A 15,344-nucleotide genomic window follows, 5' to 3' on the forward strand; every position below is an offset into this window, starting at 1 on the left:
CTGTGCCTTGCTTTCTAGGGTTCCTCCATTACTTTATAGCAATTCTTCTGTACTTCATAAGAAATTCCTTCTAGCTTTCTAGGAATTTGTAGCCAACTTTCTCGGAATTCACATTTTGCTTTCCTGGAGTCGTCCCCCCCCCCCCCCCCCCAGCTTTCTAGGAATTCAGATCTGCTTTCTAAGAATTCTCCATAATTTTCCAGGCGTTCCCTGTAGCTTTTTAGGAATTTCCCATAGTTTTCTATACCTTTTCCATAACTTCCTAGGAATTTCCTGCTGCTATGAATCTCTCACTGCTCTCTAGGCATTTCTATCAGCTTTCCAGGTATATCTATCATACTGTGGCATGGTGTCAAGTGTTGTTCCACACTGTTTGTGCTGTTGCGTGCTATTTCATGCTGTGACATGTTGTATGCTATTCTGAGTTGTCCTGTGGTGTCTTATTTTGTCATATGTTGTGCTGCCACGTCTTGTTCTCACCAGTTCGCTCATGTTGCTGCCTGCCTTCCCATGTTGCTGTGGCATGTTCTTGTGTGTCATCTGCTTCTGTGTGCTGTCAGAGGTTATCGAGTGCCATCCTATGTCGCTACAGGAATAAACATTTGAGCGTGCATATTTTTAATTGCTGTTTTCGGAAGCCATTGGAAAGACTCAGGAAATGAAAGTATTAGGAATCAGCAATATCTGGTCCCTAGAGGATGATGAAAAAAATTTGTCAGGCCTGGCTGAAGCAGTTGTGAGATCCTGTGGATGTTCCCTGTGCCCTACGGGATGGTGCTGCACCTCCTCTTGTTCCCATACTGCATCCACAGCTGTATATTGACATCCCAGACCAGCCTGCCTGGCCAAGTGTCTTGTTGCTGACAGCAGCTGGCATAGATGCTTCACAGTCTGAACAATTCCAGAAGAGATGTTTTTAAAATAGCCACGTCATGGAGGATATAGCTTCCTAATTCCCTTGAAAGAATGGTTTATCCCTTTAAACGTAGCTCTGTGTCCCCTCTAAACACAGATTGGCTTTTCCTCCTCATTCCCTTCCCATCTTATCTGACATAACAATGCATCTAGATAAATAGGAAACTTGGGTATGCATCAGTTTAGCTTGGCACAGTATAGCGTGAGTAACCTAAAACTGGGTTCTAATATTGCAGATACGAGCCAAAACCTTTAACTGATTTTGTAAGTAATCCTTTATCAGCTTATGTAAGGGTTTCATTACAATTTGTACTGCCAAAAAGTGTAGCATTACTTGTCTGTTTGACCAGATTTCCCTAGATAATAGTTTATTCATTATCAGCTCAGACTGGGAAAACAGGATGGTGGGTTTTGATATACTAGCACAGACTCACAGAAACCCCTAGCTCATTTACAGAAACAGTCTTTGAATTTATCGGCACTCAGACTGCACTGACGTACCTTCCACTCTGGGGTTTGGATTTTTTACATAAAATTAAAGTACAGTAAGTCAGTAGACCATAGGAAAAGCTGTATATCTGTGGTTCATCTGGCCCGGTGTTCCACTCCTGGTAGCAAACCCCAGTGCAAAGCCTTCACAGGCACCTGCCATCGAGTGCTAATTAATAGTTCCCAGAAACGTTGCTAGTTTCTTCTGGCAAAGGCCTGATAACAGCCAGCTTGGTGCCAAGGCCAGTTCCTAACACCATCTTCCAGCACCAGCAGCTGAACACACTCCATCCAGCTCCTTGCACTGTCACCGCACATCATTCCCCACCTGCTCCACAGCCGCTTTTTTCATGGAGCAGAAAAGTCTTGCCATATCCCACGCTTGCCTTTACACTCGTTGACAGCACTGTGGTGAGCCAGGGCTGCAGAAAACCTTGTCCTGCAGTGCCACTTACTGGGTATCCACGTTAACAAAAGCGATGTGCGGCAGCTCCCTGTTTTTCTCAGCTGATTTGAAATGGGAAAAAGCACCAAAATCTAATGCCCAATGTAAATATTATAAATACAGGAAAGCTTGAGGAAAGCAAATACAATGAAGCTTATTTTTTAGATGAGGCAGTAAGTGTAGAGGAACAGAAATCGTCCTTTTCTGCTCAGCATAGGGAAGAATTTGTCCTGTAATAGTCCAGGAATTCTTCCAGATGGAAACACACAGGGTTAAATTCATCCCTAGTTCAACAAATGCAAAGGACTGAATATACCTCTGGAGGTTTGTAGGAGTCTTATTAATATATTCCTTGAGAAAGGAATTTCAACTGAAAGGAATGTTTCAACAGGAGCTGAGGTAGGGCTTACTTAATTAATCAGGTTGTTGTCTCTAGGCATATGCTTTCTGTATGTACCCTTAGTATTTCCACTGTAATTTAACCAGCAAGATACTACACTCTTGCATGAACCTGTAAGAAAACACACGCTTGAGCTTACAAATGGGGCACTGACCAAGCTACATGGACTGATCGCATGGGACTGTCTGTGGAGGAGTCTTTTCGAGGGACCAGGACTTTTGAAGCACAAATCTGCAATATTCAGCTGCAGATCAATATGCTCAAAGCCACGTTCTGGGGTCAGTCTCTCCCGATCCTCCAAGGCAGAAAGTTGGCTGGAAACCATGGCAGCCCCTCCAGCCCACCCCCCTGACCTTCCTGCTCACAGATGGCACCGACGGGATCGGTACACCAGGTCCCTCAGAATGGAAGCAGGATCAGGCCAAAACACACATCGGGATCTGGGAGCTGGCACATCCTCCTGGATCCTGCATTTTTGTAATACGGCCAAAAACATTTCAATAAGAAAGTTAGCGCAGACAAAGAAACACATGTAGCCAGGGGCTAGATGTTCTTTGTGACTACCCATATTTGCCCATTGGCCTTCCAGTTTTGTGGCTCATGAGCAATTGTTGTTGGTTAGGCAGAGCCATCTCAAGACTCTTCAGGATTCACAGCAAAAAATCAGATTTGTTTCTCAGCAATGGGAGAAATGACTAGTCTAGTGAAAGAGAAGTTAAGTAGCTGTTCAAAACCATCTGCACCGAGTATAGAGCAAATGATTAACTTGAGGAACGAATGTAGCTTTCCATGTAGTGACTCACAGAAAGAATTTAGGTATTTACATTAAAGAGTCTGCAAGCAGAGTTTCTATTATGCAGAAAAGACCATGTGTGGTTTTTAAGCAGACTAACTAGTTAGCATCTTTTGCATGTAAGAAAATTATTGGAAGCAGGCATTAGTCCTCAGAATGCAAACCATATACCCCAGTATAACTAATTTCTTTCTCTGCACGACATCCAGCTGTCTCCATTTTCTGAATGAGACGTCTTTCCTGCTTAGTCATTGCAATGGGTTTAGCAACAAGTGATAGGGCCAGGTGCCATGAAAGATATATTCAGTGTTGAATTTGTCAGTGGTTATGGAGACTGGGATCTGCCTGACAAGATTAGAAAGAACTAAAGACACTAATAACGTACATAAATTGTGAACAAATTTTGTTGCACAAGAAAAATGCAACGCAGGAGTATCAGTTCCAGTTTTTACTCTTTCATGATGGAATCTCACCTGGTATATTTACACTTGCAACTGTCACACACACATATATGTATATACACATATATATATGTAAGACCTAAGTTGTGGAGCCACAGGGGAAACAGATAGGTGAACATCTGAGATTTGGTGTGTCTCTGTCAGAATGAAAGTTGAATCGTAACTTTTCCTTGAAAATCATAAACTGAGTAGGCTAGGTAAAAGCTGAAAACAAACGCCAGCCTACTCATTTATGTTTTTTGGGGGAGGGATCCAATTTTTAATAGAAGTTGAGTCTTAACAGTGAAGATTTCACCAGTAAGTGTTTCCTCACAAATTTAATACCTGGGGAGAGTTCTGGCCTTTTAATATAAAATTGCCATTTAGCATCCTGCAACAAGCAGTGATAGGGAGGTCAAAGCTCACCAGCCCCGTATTCAAAGTGTTTTATTAATAAGAGCATGCCGCCCCTTCAGGGGGGAGACCTGTGGGCAGAGCGGTGTTGTTACAAAGGGAATTTTAACAGAAGACCTTCGAGGAGCTGGGCTGGATATATATTTATATACACAATGGTAATTGCAATTGGCCTCTGTGTGTTGGCTTGTTATTCTGGTCCACAAAAGAGATAAACTGGGACTGTCCGCAGGCTGTAAATGGGATGCAGTACTGCCATATCCGGACATGTTTTCCCCCATTCCCAGATGATTCAGCATCAGTTATGGGATAAGAGCAGCTCGTGTGCGGCTGCCTTGTAACACTACCAGGCTTAGACATTAAGGTGCTGACTCTGGAACCTGCAGGGATCTGCTGGGCTGCAGAAAGAATAGAAACAGTGCCACTGAGGACCCATACTATTTTTATTAAATCTCAAATGACTGCACAAGTAATCCCAAACGCAGAAGCTACTGGATGCTCTAACACGTAGGTTGGCCATAATTACTAGAAGGAAGGAAATGCTCCGAAAGCAAGCCGTTCGCAGCCTTCCAACAGCAAGGACCCGTGTTTATTTGACATTTTTAAAGGCACCGTGCACAAGCAAGTTCTACTTAGCTGGAAAGGACTTCAGAGGAATGCATCGCTTTATTACTTTTATTCCCTTTTCAGGATTAGGTCCTAAGAGTCGGTTATTTTTCTAAGGGCCCTTTCCCTGTGGTTTCCCAGGGAAGGCCGCCGGCTGTCCCTGCCCTGGGGGGGGCGGCGGGGGCGGTAACGGGGGAGCCAGCAGCGACCCGCCCGGGCTGCCGGGGCCGCTCCCCCCCCCCGCTGCCCCCAGCCCCAGCCCCCCCCCCCCACCCGGGGATCTTCCCGACAGATTTTCTTCCATTAACTAGAAAAGTAATTCCAGGGCTCGAACCGCGCCCGCGCTGCCCGGGGCGCTCGGCGCAGGCACCGCCGCGCCGGGGCGGGGAGAGGGCCCGGGCTGTGGGGCTGCCGGGTCACACCGGGCGCCCTTCAGGGCCTCGGGGGGCCGGGGGGCGGCAGGCGGCCCCCGGCCGGCTCCAGCGGCACCGGGGCCCCCCGCTGGGCGGCCCGGCCCTGCCCCGCCGGGGCGGAGCGAAGCGGAGCGGGGCGGCCCGAGCGCCTGCCCCGGCCCCTCGCCCGCGGCGCCGAGCGAGCCTCTTCCGGGCAGCGGGGCCAGGGGCGGCGGAGCCGGCGGCGCGGTGAGTACCGGGGTCGCGGCCGGGGTCCCCGCGGGGCTGGGGAGCGGGCGGGGGAGCCAGCTCCCGTGTCACCGCCGGCGCCGTAGCGGCCTAGCCCCGCGGGTCACCTCCCGCCGACCCCCGCAGGCCCGCCCCGCGGGTCACCCCGGCCCCTCGGCAGGGGCCCGCAGCCCTCTGCCACCTGTCCCCCCGCAGAGGCCCTGACCCGCGTGTCCCCCGGCCCCTCCGCGGCGCCCCAGCCCCTGTGTCCCCCCAGCTCCCAGCGGGTGTCCCCTCGCCCGGACACCGGCAGTGCCAGGCCCCGCCGCCCAGCCCCGGGGGGAGCACCCCGGGTGCCGCGGGGGCAGGCACCTGGTAGCCAGAGGCAGGGGTTGGAATTGTTGTGAGTGTTGATTATTGATTTTAATTCATCGCATTGCGAATGATTTATTGTGATTGCAATGGGTGTTAGGAGAGCGGGTGAGGGGGCGGAAGGCTGGCTTTGTACCGATGTGCAATTAAAAAATCACCGGTATGCATCCTGTCAGGAAAAGATATAGGGAATACTGAGAAACTACAGAGGAGGGCCATGGACATGCCTGGGAAGAGCCAGATACTTCAGTTTACCAAGGGAGAGTTAAAAAATAAGGAGCAGAGACAAGCTTGCAGCAGTCAGGACTGAAATAAAACATGGGCGCGCACTAACCCTTTTTAGCAAAGTGGCTTTATTTTCCTTAATGAAGGGACAAAGTGAACAGGTGACGTGTGTCTGTGATATACACCTCGTGCGATGGGACAAGAGGTGGTGGTTGGGAAGGTGACATGGCTGAGCTGGCTGCAGCAACCTTGAACATCTGGAGGTAGCGAACATCTGGAGGTAGCGTTGGTGGGGAATGGTGAAATCCCTGGCCAAGTGACACGCCAAAGATGGCTGCGGTGCTGAGGAGAGAGCCCCAGCAGCAGGCTCTATCCCTTGGACACAGACTGCTGCTGTTGTTGCTAGGCTACAAGTGGGACGTACATTTATAAGCAAAAAAAAAAAAAAAAAGTATCAAGTATATCATGTAGTGTTGCCACGATTTGCCTTTTCCAGCATTCAGTTTCTTTTTATGATTGCATATAGGAAAAATCATAGTGCAGACAAAGATTATTTTTTTCTTTGTGATTTAAATAGATATTTGCTGGTAGAAGCTGCTTTTGGGAAAGAAAACTTGGCAAGTGGCTTCGTTAACATTTGCTACATTGCATCATACTTCTCCCAGTCATCAGCTGGGCTGCTTCTTTCAAACTGTGATAGCAAATGTAGTGCAGATAGAGGAATACCATTGCTTACTGACCCCGGTGGGTCTGATATGTGCTCTTCTGCCATCACACAAAAATGCTTTCTTCCTGTAAAAAACTATCAGTGCTTCTCATTTGAATTAATTATACTGCCATGATTGACATCCCTGAAGTATTGTGTTCTTGTCTTTGCCAGAGCAATTAAAATATGGGTAGTTGCTGGCTTCGCCTTTCTGTTCTTGCTTTGCCAACATGTTGTAATTATAAAGTACAATAGGTAACCTTTTACTAATCAGAGCATAATTGATTTCCTGTCTTTTCTCCTAAGCCAGCAGAGCAGCTGCTGTCGTGGGCATTGCTTGTGGAAAAGAAAAATCTGAGTTCGTTCAGGCAAAGGAGCTCCAAAAAGGGCCAGTGTGCTATTTGAGAATAAAGAGACCTACCAGGATCCCTAAGCATGTCTCTTTCAAAGCAGCTTGGGAAGTGCTTCAAAAGAACTCAGCTCTGTAAAAACAAATAAGTAGCCTTGGTTTATAAACATGTCAGAGGAAGAAGAGAAACTGTTCTTCTCCCCCGTCTTAAAGCAGCAGGTACTTTTCCCAGCCTCAGGATTTTCCAGCCTGCATCTCTCTTTTCCCAGAACAGGGCACTGACAGCTGGACATCAGGCTGTTAGGGGGCTGCTGTGAAGAATGGAGATCTGGGGGCCCAGGTGTGTCAAATCTTTTTCTCTCTCCCAGTGGATCTGCACATGAAAGGTTCTCAGCAGCACCTGGCTCTAACTTTTGAACTATTCCTATTCTTAGGATTCTGGTAAGAAAGAGGTACTGCTGTTACCTTCTATTTTTGCTGGGCTTTCAGAGGAAAGGCTGGCTCTCATTTTTCAAAAAAGTAACTTTTAGTTGTCTCTAGGAGATTTTGTGAATCATGATCTGACCTGAGCACCTTTACATCACCTGAAGTTGGGGATCTAAGCTCTGGTAAAAGACACTGTACAGGTTACACCTTTCTTTGAGCATTTTAGAGCTCCTGTATGCAGGCTGATTTGAATTCCCTCTTAACCTTGAGTACCCAGTGTGGCCCATGCTTTGTCACGGAGGACTGGAGGTTGTGGTTTGGAAATTGGGCGCCAAGAAGTGAGGTGTTGTAATGTTCATTATCACAATTATGTCTGCACTGCTTTTGAACATGGACTGCTCTTCAGACTTCTCCCTCCCCCAGCTCAGTTCTTGCTGACCTTCTGAAATTGCATGCAAGAGAGGTGAAAGATTGCTTCTCATTAATAGAGTCCACTTTGGTAGGGGAAGGTGCAAGAGGCTATAATCTGGACTCCAGCCCCTATAAAACCAAAAAGCAACAGAAAATTCTGTATAGAGGGTTAGGCGATACCCTATCTGGCACCCAGTCTAAGGAAGTTTGCCGAAGGATCCTCACTCCAGAGAACTTAGGTGTTTGTATCTGTTGAGGAAAGCCTGCTTCTCAGGGAGTTCTCAGACAAATTTCTTTCACAAATACTTTCTCTGATAATGTCTCACTCCTGGCAACCTAAATATCTCTTGAGGAAATGGACGCTTTGCCATTTGGGGTGCTTCTTGATGCAGAACAGCGACTAGCTTTAAACATGTGTATTGAGATCAGACATAGAGGATTGGGTTCACAATTAACACCATCAAGAAATTTCTTTTTCTGTTGCTTTGTTCCCAGTTTTAGCTTAAGATACTGGGAAAATTAATGACATACCTGATTAAGTTTCTTAGTGGTGGGGTGGATTTTTTTCAAGACTTGGGTTAAAACATAAGTTGTCAGTAATGTAAGAAAATATAAATGGTTCCAAGGAAGGTAGCAAAGCTGCTTTTCATCATTCGTGCACTGTGGCATGGGTTTAAGTTGCCCAGGATTTCCCAGATCATGTGCTTATCTGGATAATTCAGTCATGCAACAGCATTTAAAATAAGTGATCTGGGTTGTTCAAAATTGCATGGTACATTACTGTCTGAAATAAATTAAACAGTCATTGCCGCTCTTTTGGCTACTGCTTTGGTTTGAAAAGTGGTTATATGACCTTCAATGTGATGTTTAAAACATGAACTTTGAAAAGAAACAGCAGAGTTGAACTCCTGACAACTCCTGAATCTGCATTTTGTAGAATTGCTGCAACTGCTGTTGTTGACCTTTGAACAAGGTTTAAGGTCTTCTGCTATTGCTGATTCTATGGCAAATCTAAAGGTAGCCTTTGCACTAAAACTGTTGATCAGACTTTGTGCTGGTTTTTATGTAGCTATTTTTTAAGAGGCCACTCTTGCTTGTTCTTAAGCCCTCTTTTTTCCTTCCGGTTAATGTTAGTATTAAAGACTAGAGGTCATGGACTGGCAGATGATTCCATCTTATCAGAGAGGGCAAGAAATTTCAGTGTGCTTGGTACTGGGGCTTCCAGCTGAGTTCGATATCACTTTTGAACTGAAAGTACACAAGATGAAAAAGTTAGTCAAAGAATTACAGATTTAAAATAAAAACTTTTGTAGGTGGTTATTAAAAATTGGGAGTTGAGAGTTTTTCTTCAGATAAACAAAGACCTTAGTGAGTTCTGCCTTGCTTTTTAGTTTGTTATTTTCTGATGGCTAGGGCTGGGAGGGCACTGGGGAGAGAGATGTGGAGGCAGCAGCAGGGGGATTTGGTGAGAGAGCGGTAGAGGAGGGGCTGGCGGTGAGATTTGCTTTAAAGCACTTGGGAAGTGCAGTTTGACACAGCGGTGTCCACTCTTGTGATCTGCCATCTGTATCATCACATCTAATTGCCTCCGGTCTACACAACCATGTCTGCAGCTCAACTTTTGGTGCCAAGTACATGGCAAGCCATGGCCATTTCTTTTTAGCTTGACGGTCATATGTTTATGAAAAACTTTATGAACACATGATCGCAGTTATGGTTCTGAAAATATGCCTTGGTACATAGGAAGAGCCACAGTGTGAAACACATGGATAGTCAAACCTCTGTGTCAGTGCTGAGGAGCTAAACAAATGGCAAAATATGTTCCCAGTCACAGGAACGCAGTCCCCCGTATTGTGAACTTGCTGGAGCGCAGCATGGAGCGGTTTTGCGCAGGACAGCTGATGCTTACCCAGACAATCCGGCAGCACAAGGGAGGATTTAGCTACCGTTCTCCATGGGCGGTTTGGACACAGCCGCGCTAGTCTGGAAGCTGAAAGGGTTTGATAATATGAATGTGCCAGAGAGCATAGTCCCTTCTGTATTGCTGGTTTAATTTACTAGTGTGGACTGTTACCAGCTTCAGGGTTTGCAGGTACAAGTGGTTCTATTAAATACCTTTCTAACTGATCTGTTGTTTGAAACACCAAATATTTATACTATTTCCTTCCTTACTGCATATTTTCCGTGATAGTTGTTAGCTGTTTGACTGTGTTATGATGTTGTCTCTTATCCTTCACGTTACTGCCGAGCCTCCCATGTGAACATGACCTCAAAGTGACATTTCAGTGTGGATTATTACAGTAACTTAAGGCTCTCTAAAATTAATGTTGTTTCCCAAATGCTCTGTTAATGGAGTTGTTTGGGGAAGGGAGCTATTTCAGGATCAGATAGGGTAGTTTTGCTGCTTACCTTTCCACCTAAAAATTTTAGGTGCTGTTGATTCAAAGGTTTGTCCTATTTCACTGATGGTCTCCCCTCTGTTGGTACTTACTGAATAGCAACAGGTGTGGGAACAATAAATTTGGATGTTTGATAAATAGGCAATTAAGTGTTAGGTAGTTGTTGAAGTTTGCCTTCATTAGTTGACTGTAACAAAGCAAATATTCTTATCTTTGTTCGAGAGGATTTGTGCATTTACTTTCCAGTCCCTTTGCAAACTTTCTACTTATCTCAGGGTTCAGGTGAATTTATTTTTTATTTGATTTAACTCAAATTTTATGATTGATTTAACTTTATTTTTTGTTTACACAATTCTATTGTGGATAATGACAAATTAAATGTTGGGCATGCTTAATGTATATCGAGATTTGTATCACTGAAGGTGCAGAATCAGAGTAGTTTGGGTTGGAAAGGACTTTTAAAGGTCATCTGGTCCAACCCCCTGCAATCAACAGAGACATGTTCAACTAGATGAGGTTGCTCAGAGCCCCGTCCAACCTGATCTTGAATGTGAGAAAGCATTGTAGTTAAAAATAATAATGAAATCTTAAATAGCTTTATTACAGTGCTTTTGTTAATGAGTATTTGAATGGATTATGTGAACAGCAACACCCCTCTGAAATTGTATCTGAAAATTCAGGTGACAGCTAGGTAAAATACTGTTGCAGCAAGTTAAATTGTGAGGGTGTTGTACCTGTTTCTTGCAGTTTACAGTCTCACTGCTTAAATCAAAATAATATTTTTAAAAAGCTGTACCGTTTATGATGATGACTGCATGGCTGTTGGCTGTTGGATAAAATATTGATGAAACTGATTTTGTGCACAGTCACCATTTTTACTTTATAGTTGGGCATTTTGTTTTATAAGAGGATCCCTTTGAAGTACATAGGCATTTTATTGGCTTATGTTTTTGCTTTATGGGATTTATTTCCCTTTTCAGCACTTACTAATAGGGCTGGTAAGTCATGAGTAGCATCATACAGTCTCTTCAATACAAGAGGTGGGGCTTTTATTTAAACTTGTAAGTTTTCAAGATAGAAATTCACTGGTTCCCTTAGACAGGCACTACAGGAAGACATCGATGGCTCAGAGTCCCAAGACTGGCAAACTCAGCATCCTTTTTTACTTCACTGCAAGTCTGATTTTTTTTTTATTTATTCCAGCATCTGAACTCTCTTGTTTGTATGACATCTGTTCCTTCTCTAGGGGCATTAGTGGTCTATCCCTGCCCACAGTCTTTTTGGTTTTGATTTTAAACTTACTTAGAACAGCATTGTTCCTATGTATATTCTTAAAGTGCAAGTCAATTATGTCAGTTGCATTGTTTAGAAGAAAATGTTTTTGTGTACTTAAATAGCTGTCACCTAAAGTTTTAATCCTTTTTTGCATGAGATCTAATCTTTTGCAGGGTGGACACCTGTCCCACCCACCCACCCTATGCAGGATTGGAGGCTGTATACTGTCCTTTATTTAAAGATTAGTAATATTGAAGTCAATGTTTTCTGTTGCTGTATTTCTAAACACAATTATTTCAAGCATGAAATAATTTAATCGAAGCACGTGCCAAGGATCCTCCATTAATGTATGTTTTCCATTTTCCTGCTAGGTTGCTTTTTGCTGCTAAAGCACTAACCCTTTTTTGGTAGATTTACAAGGAGGAAGAGACCAAAGCATGTGCTGACATGGTTCTGCTGGCTTGGCCTGGCTAGCATGGGTAACAGCAGCGAGAAAGGCAAGGAAACAGGAGTGTTACCTTGTGCTGGCAACCAGAGTGGTTCTGTGTTGCTTTGGGGGTACTTTTACTCTGCTAGCATGTGTGACAGCCACCCAGGCTACTCTTACCCCTACTACTTAGATCATACTGGCTCATCCTACCATCATACCTTTTTTTCGCTATGTAGACACACAAGGACTGGGAGTTTTTCCAGTTTACAACAAGTTAGGTCTCTCTTGCACCCACCTTGCAGTTTTCTTTGTCTGTAATGCAAACCTTCAGTCTCATGACCCTGGCAAGGTGAAACATTTAAAATTATCTGTGCTTTATGTTTCTTGTTTGTTGTCTTCCCTACAGATATAAGGCTAGGCATCAAGATTTGCATTACACCTGGCTCCTCCTGCACCTGCAGATCCTGAACTTGAGTGAAATGGTAACCCAAGGTGGTCACTGGTTAGTCTGTTGAAGGAGCACAGCAGTGCAGACTTTTTATGCTCCCAGACCTTCGGCTGTGCCTGTTCAACATACTAATCCAGGAGACTGAGCTGGCCTCTCTTTTCTTTCTGCTGCATTAGTTTTCTGCTAGGGTAGTAAGTTTTATCAGCACACATGGTTCAAGGAGCATCAGAGCAGACACAGACACAGTAGATCAAGTGGAGAGGGGATAAAGGTAGGATGTGAAAGTGGTAAGTCTTCGGTTTCCTGTAGATCCACCTTTGCCAGGGTAGGCTAAATGAAATGAAGTAAAACGATCCTGAATTGAACCATGAACCATCTGCAATGAAGGCAGATCCTTGATGTTTAGATGTCATATTGCTAAAGAACTTGGTTTTGTGGACAGAGGTATCATAAGTATGTAAAAACAATTCACAGCCAACCCAGTAGTATATATGCTGATCAGAGTGAAAAGAAAGAAACGAGCTTCTATTTATGGTCTACTTTGTTAAGCATTCATTATACAGCTTTAAACAGATTAACATAAACTATCCTAACCAGTTTTTTAATCTTCCTTAATGAAACCAAAAATTTAATTGTAAAAATATTTAAACTTAGACTTTCCTACAAATAATATACCAATGGGGAAGCATTCATAGAACAACTTAACAGCTCTAATGTACAGATCTATTTTTTTTTTTAGTGGAAAATATTTTTTTAGTAAGTGAGTTCACCCTGCTTTCATAGGGTACTGCTATGCAAAACCAGCAGTTACCATTTTAGACCAGAAGATGTTTTTTTCACACTATATCCCTGTTCATGGGAGGGTTTCTTTAATGGTATAGTACTAAGAAAGGGAAAAGAAACCTAAGGAGCATCTTCTGTTCAGACACTCTGCATGAGAACTCTGTTCTCCAAATCTGTCCAGAGTCCGTCTTTATTTCCATGATTGTGTTCATTCTGCAGCATGGCTGGTTGAGAAATGTGTCACTTGAAAATAATCCTACTAATCCACAGGAGTCTCCACATTGTGGTGTTTTAAACTTTCATAACTGTGGAAGTACTTACAGCAAACAGGAACATGGAATAGAAAGACAGGAATGTTTAGCTGGAACCAAGGGATGAATACTCTGCTTTGTACCCAGCACCTTTCCATCTCTCAACATTACTTTTGTGAAATAATAACTTGCATCTTGCCGTATCAGCAGTACCTAGAGCACAGGGCAGGAGGTCTAAGTTCTGCTGTCATTTGTGATTTGACCTGTGGTCTCAAGCCAAGTAAAACTATTTATTTAATTGTCTGTTTCTTTTATCTGTATGTGGGGAGAAGGATGCTCTTAGCAGTTCTGAAAAGCTGGTAACACCTCTAATTGTCTTTGAAATAAGCTGCAAAAAGAAGTAGAGTTAGATTTTACTGGTCAAATGTCAGTTATTTATAATTCTGATACAAAAGCCTTCATGCTTCAAGGTTATCTTAGTAAATGAAATATTGCTATGGCACCTTATTTTCTTGAAGTTTTTAAGATTTATTGTTTCACTGTAGGGAAATCCTGTCTCAGCATATAATAAAGACCTTAATAGAAAGTGCTGTACAATAACAAACTTAACAGTGAGGGAAATGGGAGTGGTGGGAGCAGGAAAATATTATTTTCCCCTACCGTACTACATTTATTACCCTTCTAGTATTCTGGGTAAGCCTTAGGACCTTCCCTAACTTGATGGTGAAACTTTAAGATCTGAGGATGGTTGAATCATGACTAGATTTACGGTAAGTTGGAGCAGCAGGTGCTGATGCTCCTTATGTACTTGCTTTATGCTTACTTACTTGAGACAATGACTGCAAATTTTAATACATGAACAGGCCTTTGGAACAGTATGTTTTTCTTGACGTCTCTTGTACCAAAGAAAAACTGAGGGCCACTAGGGAAAAATGATGTAATGAAAGAGCAAGAAAGTGTATTCAGTGGGTCGGATCTAATCATATTAAACAAATCTATCAATGTTCATTGTAATCATTGAAGCACACATTTGGCAGCTATTTCTATGCAGTAGTGGGTCGCCTCCTTAACAGGTAAACCACTACAGAGCTAATAGCTTTTAAATATTCATAACATTCACCAAATACAATCAGCATATTCTTCTGTGGCACCTCATGGTACCATTTTAATGTATTAAGCCAAAATTAGGCAATAACTTCACTGCAGCACATAGCTCATATCCCATGTGGTACATACCTGATGGGAGAGAAGGTGCCGCGCTATGGGAGCCTTCCTTGCACCTGGGGGTTCAGAGCTGCTGGTTGGGGTCAGTGCCAAGTGAACAGAGTTTTTTAACTCGTGAGAAAAGGGTAAATCCAGCTCGGTGTGCATAGTTCTCGGTAAGATCGGTGCTGGTCATAAAATTCCTTCGTTTTTGTTAGTGGAAGCTGGCTTTGTGCTGTCATTTGTTCTGAATTCACATATTAATACAGAAAGAACGCTGCATTGGATGGAGAGAGGTACAGAAAACCCTGGCCTTGTTATTTCAGATGATCACATGTTTTTAACAGTGCCCTTTCTTGGGGTGCTTCAGTATATTTTCCTTTATCCAAGCATTCAAATGATTTATGCTTTTTTCAAATAGCTGGTGGGTATTAACTGCAATAAAAGCTGTGAGAGTTTATACTGATTTAGGAGTCTTTGAAACGACCTTGCACGTGATGACTTGGAGTAGAAACTGGGAATTTAAAATTTGTCTGGAAAGGATTAATTGAGCATTTAAGCTCTTAATACAGTTTATCAGGAAAAAGCAAAAGCAATCCTACTAGTATCCTGCCTGCAGCCTGTGCTGTCAGTTCATAATTATCCAGAATTCAGCAGTATCTGTAGAAACACAGCTTGGTTTTATGCTATTGCCCTCTACACTGCAAACAGCTTATCTTTGCCAGTGCACCTCTGAGTTTCTCCTGATGTTAGGAACTTTTAGAGAGCAGGACAAAGAAATAACTGTGTAGTTATAATTCTTGTGCGATTTTTTTACCAAATTGACTTAGCTTGTGTAAAATTCAATAATCTGTTCTGTAGAATTGAAGATTATTTGTTCAAGCTTGAGTCTGGTGGAAAGCAAAGATCTTTCTTATTTAATGCTTTTGTTCTTTCACTATTCT

At 43.4% G+C, this 15,344-nt stretch overlaps 1 protein-coding gene across 14 annotated transcripts in view; it reads left to right on the forward strand.

Annotated features, from left to right (window-relative positions):
* The window catches only part of SFXN1 (sideroflexin 1), a 47,323-nt gene that overhangs the window by 6,963 nt on the left and 25,016 nt on the right, over positions 1-15,344 (forward strand). For 7 of the 14 annotated variants that reach the window (XR_008733562.1, XR_003559155.2, XR_008733563.1 and 4 more), the window contains exon 1: positions 12,599-12,616. The exons of 2 other annotated variants lie outside the window; for them this stretch is intronic. The gene's annotated coding sequence lies outside the window, so the exon portion shown is untranslated. Of the gene's footprint in view, positions 1-4,995; positions 5,144-5,504; positions 5,526-7,198; positions 7,216-12,588; positions 12,617-13,949; positions 13,968-15,344 lie in introns of those variants that run through there. 5 more of the 14 variants (XM_055718641.1, XM_005436982.3, XM_055718640.1 and 2 more) reach the window with 5 other exon arrangements.

Source organism: Falco cherrug, chromosome 8 (assembly GCF_023634085.1).
Source record: "Falco cherrug isolate bFalChe1 chromosome 8, bFalChe1.pri, whole genome shotgun sequence".
In the NCBI taxonomy this organism is placed as follows: domain Eukaryota; kingdom Metazoa; phylum Chordata; class Aves; order Falconiformes; family Falconidae; genus Falco; species Falco cherrug.